At 38.3% G+C, this 7,981-nt stretch overlaps 1 pseudogene; it reads left to right on the top strand.

Annotated features, from left to right (window-relative positions):
- Window positions 1-5,301: 5,301 nt before the first annotated feature.
- LOC104660949 lies at window positions 5,302-5,692 on the top strand (annotated as a pseudogene).
- Window positions 5,693-7,981: the final 2,289 nt, after the last annotated feature.

Genomic DNA, 7,981 nt, shown 5'->3' on the forward strand with positions numbered 1-7,981 from the left:
GTTTGTTACATATGTATACTTATGCCATGTTGGTGTGCTGCACCCATCAACTCGTCAGCACCCATCAATTCATCATTTATATCATGTATAACTCCCCAATGCAATCCCTCCCTCCTCCCCCCTCCCCCCTCCCCATGATAGACCCCAGTGTGTGATGTTCCCCTTCCCGAGTCCAAGTGATCTCATTGTTCAGTTCCCACCTATGAGTGAGAACATGCGGTGTTTGGTTTTCTCTTCTTGTGATAGTTTGCTAAGAATGATGGTTTCCAGCTGCATCCATGTCCCTACAAAGGACGCAAACTCATCCTTTTTTATGGCTGCATAGTATTCCATGGTGTATATGTGCCACATTTTCTTAATCCAGTCTGTCACAGATGGACATTTGGGTTGATTCCAAGTCTTTGCTATTGTGAATAGTGCCGCAATAAACATACGTGTACATGTGTCTTTGTAGTAGACTAATTTATAATCCTTTGGGTATATACCCAGTAGTGGGATGGCTGGGTCATATGGTACATCTAGTTCTAGATCCTTGAGGAATTGCCATACTGTTTTCCATAATGGTTGAACTAGTTTACAATCCCACCAACAGTGTAAAAGTGTTCCTATTTCTCCACATCCTCTCCAACACCTGTTGTTTCCTGACTTCTTAATGATTGCCATTCTAACTGGTGTGAGATGGTATCTCATTGTGGTTTTGATTTGCATTTCTCTGATGGCCAGTGATGATGAGCATTTTTTCATGTGTCTGTTGGCTGTATGAATATCTTCTTTTGAGAAATGTCTGTTCATATCCTTTCCCCACTTTTTGATGGGGTTGTTTGTTTTTTTCTTGTATATTTGTTTGAGTTCTTTGTAGATTCTGGATATTAGCCCTTTGTCAGATGAGTAGGTTGCAAAAATTTTCTCCCATTCTGTAGGTTGCCTGTTCACTCTGATGGTAGTTTCTTTTGCTGTGCAAAAGCTCTTTAGTTTAATTAGATCCCATTTGTCAATTATGGCTTTTGCTGCCGTTGCTTTTGGTGTTTTAGACATGAAGTCCTTGCCCATGCCTATGTCCTGAATGGTACTACCTAGATTTTCTTCTAGGGTTTTTATGGTATTAGGTCTAACATTTAAGTCTCTAATCCATCTTGAATTAATCTTCGTATAAGGGGTAAGGAAAGGATCCAGTTTCAGCTTTCTACTTATGGCTAGCCAATTTTCCCAGCACCATTTATTAAATAGGGAATCCTTTCCCCATTTCTTGTTTCTCTCAGGTTTGTCAAAGATCAGATGGCTGTAGATGTGCGGTATTATTTCTGAGGACTCTGTTCTGTTCCATTGGTCTATATCTCTGTTTTGGTACCAGTACCATGCTGTTTTGGTTACTGTAGCCTTGTAGTATAGTTTGAAGTCAGGTAGCGTGACGCCTCCAGCTTTGTCCTTTTGACTTAGGATTGTCTTGGCAATGCGGGCTCTTTTTTGGTTCCATATGAACTTTAAAGCAGTTTTTTCCAATTCTGTGAAGAAAGTCATTGGTAGCTTGATGGGGATGGCATTGAATCTATAAATAACCTTGGGGAGTATGGCCATTTTCACGATATTGATTCTTCCTATCCATGAGCATGGTATGTTCTTCCATTTGTTTGTGTCCTCTTTGATTTCACTGAGCAGTGGTTTGTAGTTCTCCTTGAAGAGGTCCTTTACATCCCTTGTAAGCTGGATTCCTAGGTATTTTATTCTCTTTGAAGCAATTGTGAATGGAAGTTCATTCCTGATTTGGCTCTCTGCTTGTCTGTTGCTGGTGTATAAGAATGCTTGTGATTTTTGCACATTAATTTTGTATCCTGAGACTTTGCTGAAGTTGCTTATCAGCTTAAGGAGATTTTGGGCTGAGACGATGGGGTTTTCTAAATATACAATCATGTCATCTGCAAACAGGGACAATTTGACTTCTTCTTTTCCTAACTGGATACCCTTGATTTCTTTCTCTTGCCTGATTGCCCTAGCCAGAACTTCCAACACTATGTTGAATAGGAGTGGTGAGAGAGGGCATCCCTGTCTTGTGCCAGTTTTCAAAGGGAATTTTTCCAGTTTTTGCCCATTCAGTATGATATTAGCTGTGGGTTTGTCATAAATAGCTCTTATTATTTTGAGGTACGTTCCATCAATACCGAATTTATTGAGCGTTTTTAGCATGAAGGGCTGTTGAATTTTGTCAAAAGCCTTTTCTGCATCTATTGAGACAATCATGTGGTTCTTGTCTTTGGTTCTGTTTATATGCTGGATTACGTTTATTGATTTGCGAATGTTGAACCAGCCTTGCATCCCAGGGATGAAGCCCACTTGATCATGGTGGATAAGCTTTTTGATGTGCTGCTGAATCCGGTTTGCCAGTATTTTATTGAGGATTTTTGCATCAATGTTCATCAGGGATATTGGTCTAAAATTCTCTTTTTTTGTTGTGTCTCTGCCAGGCTTTGGTATCAGGATGATGTTGGCTTCATAAAATGAGTTAGGGAGGATTCCCTCTTTTTCTATTGATTGGAATAGTTTCAGAAGGAATGGTACCAGCTCCTCCTTGTACCTCTGGTAGAATTCAGCTGTGAATCCATCTGGTCCTGGACTTTTTTTGGTGGGTAGGCTATTAATTGTTGCCTCAATTTCAGAGCCTGCTATTGGTCTATTCAGGGATTCAACTTCTTCCTGGTTTAGCCTTGGGAGAGTGTAAGTGTCCAGGAAATTATCCATTTCTTCTAGATTTTCTAGTTGATTTGCGTAGAGGCGTTTATAGTATTCTCTGATGGTAGTTTGTATTTCTGTGGGGTCAGTGGTGATATCCCCTTTATCATTTTTTATTGCATCTATTTGATTCCTCTCTCTTTTTTTCTTTATTAGCCTTGCTAGCGGTCTGTCAATTTTGTTGATCTTTTCAAAAAACCAACTCCTGGATTCATTGATTTTTTGGAGGGTTTTTTGTGTCTCTATCTCCTTCAGGTCTGCTCTGATCTTAGTTATTTCTTGCCTTCTGCTAGCTTTTGAATGTGATTGCTCTTGCCTCTCTAGTTCTTTTAATTGTGATGTTAGAGTGTCAATTTTAGATCTTTCCTGCTTTCTCTTGTGGGCATTTAGTGCTATAAATTTCCCTCTACACACTGCTTTAAATGTGTCCCAGAGATTCTGGTATGTTGTATCTTTGTTCTCATTGGTTTCAAAGAACATCTTTATTTCCGCTTTCATTTCGTTATGTACCCAGTAGTCATTCAGGAGCAGGTTGTTCAGTTTCCATGTAGTTGAGCGGTTTTGATTGAGTTTCTTAGTCCTGAGTTCTAGTTTGATTGCACTGTGGTCTGAGAGACAGTTTGTTATAATTTCTGTTCTTTTACATTTGCTGAGGAGTACTTTACTTCCAATTATGTGGTCAATTTTGGAATAAGTGCGATGTGGTGCTGAGAAGAATGTATATTCTGTTGATTTGGGGTGGAGAGTTCTATAGATGTCTATTAGGTCCGCTTGGTGCAGAGATGAGTTCAATTCCTGGATATCCTTGTTAACTTTCTGTCTCGTTGATCTGTCTAATGTTGACAGCGGAGTGTTGAAGTCCCCCATTATTATTGTATGGGAGTCTAAGTCTCTTTGTAAGTCTCTAAGGACTTGCTTTATGAATCTGGGTGCTCCTGTATTGGGTGCATATATATTTAGGAGAGTTAGCTCTTCCTGTTGAATTGATCCCTTTACCATTATGTAATGGCCTTCTTTGTCTCTTTTGATCTTTGATGGTTTAAAGTCTGTTTTATCAGAGACTAGGATTGCAACCCCTGCTTTTTTTTGTTCTCCATTTGCTTGGTAGATCTTCCTCCATCCCTTTATTTTGAGCCTATGTATGTCTCTGCATGTGAGATGGGTCTCCTGAATACAGCAGACTGATGGGTCTTGACTCTTTATCCAGTTTGCCAGTCTGTGTCTTTTAATTGGAGCATTTAGTCCATTAACATTTAAGGTTAATATTGTTATGTGTGAACTTGATCCTGCCATTATGATATTAACTGGTTATTTTGCTCGTTAGTTGATGCAGTTTCTTCCTAGCCTCGATGGTCTTTACATTTTGCCAAGTTTTTGCGATGGCTGGTACCGGTTGTTCCTTTCCATGTTTAGGGCTTCCTTCAGGGTCTCTTGTAAGGCAGGCCTGGTGGTGACAAAATCTCTAAGCATTTGCTTATCTGTAAAGGATTTTATTTCTCCTTCACTTATGAAACTTAGTTTGGCTGGATATGAAATTCTGGGTTTAAAATTCTTTTCTTTAAGAACGTTGAATATTGGCCCCCACTCTCTTCTGGCTTGTAGAGTTTCTGCCGAGAGATCTGCTGTTAGTCTGATGGGCTTCCCTTTGTGGGTGACCCGACCTTTCTCTCTGGCTGCCCTTAAGATTTTTTCCTTCATTTCAACTTTGGTGAATCTGGCAATTATGTGTCTTGGAGTTGCTCTTCTGGAGGAGTATCTTTGTGGCGTTCTCTGTATTTCCTGAATTTGAATGTTGGCCTGCCCTACTAGGTTGGGGAAGTTCTCCTGGATGATATCCTGAAGAGTGTTTTCCAACTTGGTTCCATTTTCCCCCTCACTTTCAGGCACCCCAATCAGACGTAGATTTGGTCTTTTTACGTAATCCCATACTTCTTGCAGGCTTTGCTCATTTCTTTTTCTTCTTTTTTCTTTTGGTTTCTCTTCTCGCTTCATTTCATTCATTTGATCTTCAATCGCTGATACTCTTTCTTCCAGTTGATCGAGTCGGTTACTGAAGCTTGTGCATTTGTCACGTATTTCTCGTGTCATGGTTTTCATCTCTGTCATTTCGTTTATGATCTTCTCTGCATTAATGAGTCTAGCTGTCAATTCTTCCACTCTTTTTTCAAGATTTTTAGTTTCTTCATAGAGCATTATTTTAAAAATACTGGGTAACTATACTTTCAGCACCACTACCTGAGGAAAAACTGCAATGTGATAACCTCTCAGTTCTCTCACAAGGGAACATGGAGCATGTTTATTCTTATTCAGCCTCACATACTTTTAGAAACAACCTGAACCCTGAAACTGACTGAACCTGGAAACTGACTGAATCCCATGGAGGGAAAAGAGTCAAAGTCATGGTCAAGAACTAAAGCAGCTCTTGACTGACAACATTACTTGAAAAGGCAAAAAAGTGTCAAGGATTTCTTTCAGATGGCTTATTGTTCTTATGAGAATGCAATGTATCCTTTACGCCTAACTGTGGCAGGGTTGGTGAAAATCATTACAAAAAATAGTTAATAGTTGTGCGAACTGATGGACTATTGGGCACTTCAGGCAAAAAATGCATATAGTGCTTCTGCTACGGCCACCATCGAAAAGCAGCAACCCTGGCTCTGGGCAACCCCTATGACCATGGGCCTCAACAAGGGCCACAAAGTAACCAAGAACGTGAGCCAGCCCAGGTACAGCCGCCACCACGAGAGCCTGACCAAACACAACAAGTTTATGCGGGACATGATCCGAGAGGTGTGTGGGTTCGCCCCATAGGAGCGGCACGCCATGGAGTTACTGAAGGTCTCCAAGGACAAACGGGCCCTCAAATTCATCAAGAAAAGGATGGGGACACATCCGCGCCAAGAGGAGGCAGGAGGAGCTGAGAAACGTTCTGGGCACCATGAGAAAAGTCGCTGCCAAGAAAGACTGAGCCCCCTGCCCTGCCCTCTCCCTGAAATAAAGAGCAGCTTGACAGAAAAAAAAAATGCATATAGTGGATATAACTAAAAGTAAGGATAAATCATCACCTGTGAAACAAATGAAATGTATTAGCAAAATTTTTTTTTTAATTATACACATTTAAAAGGGGCACAGATAGAAATTATCTTGAATTTGGAGAAACCACAAGATACATCATAAGAGAAAGCATTAATGTGGCAGAATCTTTATAAGGTTGAAGAGAGATACTGCCTCTAATCAGCAAGTTCAGAAATTTTCTTACAAAATTCTTTTATTGATCTATCCTCTATAAATGTTTACTTTTCATCTGACCCAGGAAATCAAATAAGAGATCTTCATTTCTCTGCATCAGATGTTCAAAATATCTTCATGCAAGGGCTCAGATCTTTGTATTTCACAAATCAAATGTGTCAATATATGTTACTGTGGTACTATATGCTATTGTAAGTTCATAGGATTCAAGATGCTAAGGTCACTCTAACATTTTTCTACCTTCCCCTAATTATTTCACATGATATGTAAAACACATATATTATAATTATTTTTTGAATACACCTAACAGTCTCATTCAAAAAAGAAAAAAAAAAAAAAACTCCACAGGATACTTTTCAGAAAAGGTTGTTCTTATGTGAACACATAATCTTGATTAAAGAATAAAATGCTCAAGATTAACGTCATCTTTGGGTAGGCTAAGGTTTACTGCTATTTTCCAAACTTGGGATTCTAAAGTGTACTCTGGCAAATCCATTCATTTGTGTTGCTTATTAAATTATCTGAGACTACTGATCCATGCACTTAAGTGTCACAAAAAGAGAAAGAAAAAAATCATCACAATATTGTAGTTCCAAAAGTTTTTATTCATATTACTCTCTTGGAGAGAGCCCACTGTTTAACATCAAAAATAACATGGTAGTTGAGAATTATATTTAACATTTAATTGTACTGAAAAACCTAAATATTTTAGGTCTAATATATCAAGAATATTTACCCCTTAATATACTGAACATAAAAAGTATTCTGTTTCACTGCTTTGCTTTCTTTATGGGCTTAAACCTGCCAAATTATTCCATTTGATTTCAGAGAATTCTCATATGGCAGTCTATTTTATTTACTTTATCTTCAATAAAATGGTTCAGTGAGCATTAGCAACTCTGAGACACAAGTTTCAATCAGTCTTCAGGCAAAGGAGTCAATCTACATTAGACCTACTGTGCTGTGAGGTGCAGCTAAAAAGTTGGAATAAGGCAAAGCAACAGTGAAAATGTGAGCCAAGCCTAATAAAGGCCACAGAAAAAGAAAGAAAGCTCTCCCCAGGCTCTCACATGCACTGCTTATACAATACCAGGTGCCAGGTTCAACACATGAAGAGCTCCTTAATAAGGCTGACAGCTAAAAGGAGGCTTCAGACTATAACTTCATTTTACATGACACCTACAGTAATAGTCCTCTGTTCTCTGGCAGACAATAGTAAAAACTCAAATTGCCAACAGTTTAAAATGAGGTTTCATAGTCATCCCTTGGATATCATATAAGTGAAAAAAACGAAAAACATTCAAGCTGCATGGTATCTCTTCTATAGCATTTTCATACAATTACTAATGTAACAGTAGTTTCAGTGAACCTTTCCTTACAAATCTGTATGACATTTTAAATATAGCTGCTGGATTAGATTTTAACCACAAAACAATCAGTAAGTTTGAGCAACAACTCATTTTGGAAAATGATATCATTAAAGACTAATTCCAAGAAATGTAGGATAGTACTGTTAGATGCCGTGAAAATGTCTCCCAAAGCACAAACTTTGTAATAAGTGATGCTGGTTCATATTTGATATGGGCTGTAAAAAGCAGATTATTGTAATGGTGCACTTCCCAGCAAATAAGACCATTAAAAGGGTACTTAATGTTCAGTTGAATTGAAAAGCAGGCCAGTTAAAATCCATATTTTCTATTTTGTATAATGATATCAAAAATTTTACTAGCAGATAGTTCCAAGCCACAAATTTAAAACTATAAACATAAACTCTCATTTAAAAAATATGAACAAGTTTTCATTTTCTCTTTTTTAAATATAGTGCATTATGTTTCTCCAAATTCTATCATCACATAAATAGGAATGAAATTTGGAATGATGGTTTAATGAGAATTTATTTATTTATTTATTTATTTATTTATTTATTTATTTAGAGGCAGGGTCTTGTTCTGTTGTCCAGGCTGGAGTGCAGTGGCACAACCCCAGTTCGCTGCAACCTCTGCCTCCC

The sequence above is a fragment of the Rhinopithecus roxellana genome, chromosome 6 (assembly GCF_007565055.1).
Source record: "Rhinopithecus roxellana isolate Shanxi Qingling chromosome 6, ASM756505v1, whole genome shotgun sequence".
Classification (NCBI taxonomy): domain Eukaryota; kingdom Metazoa; phylum Chordata; class Mammalia; order Primates; family Cercopithecidae; genus Rhinopithecus; species Rhinopithecus roxellana.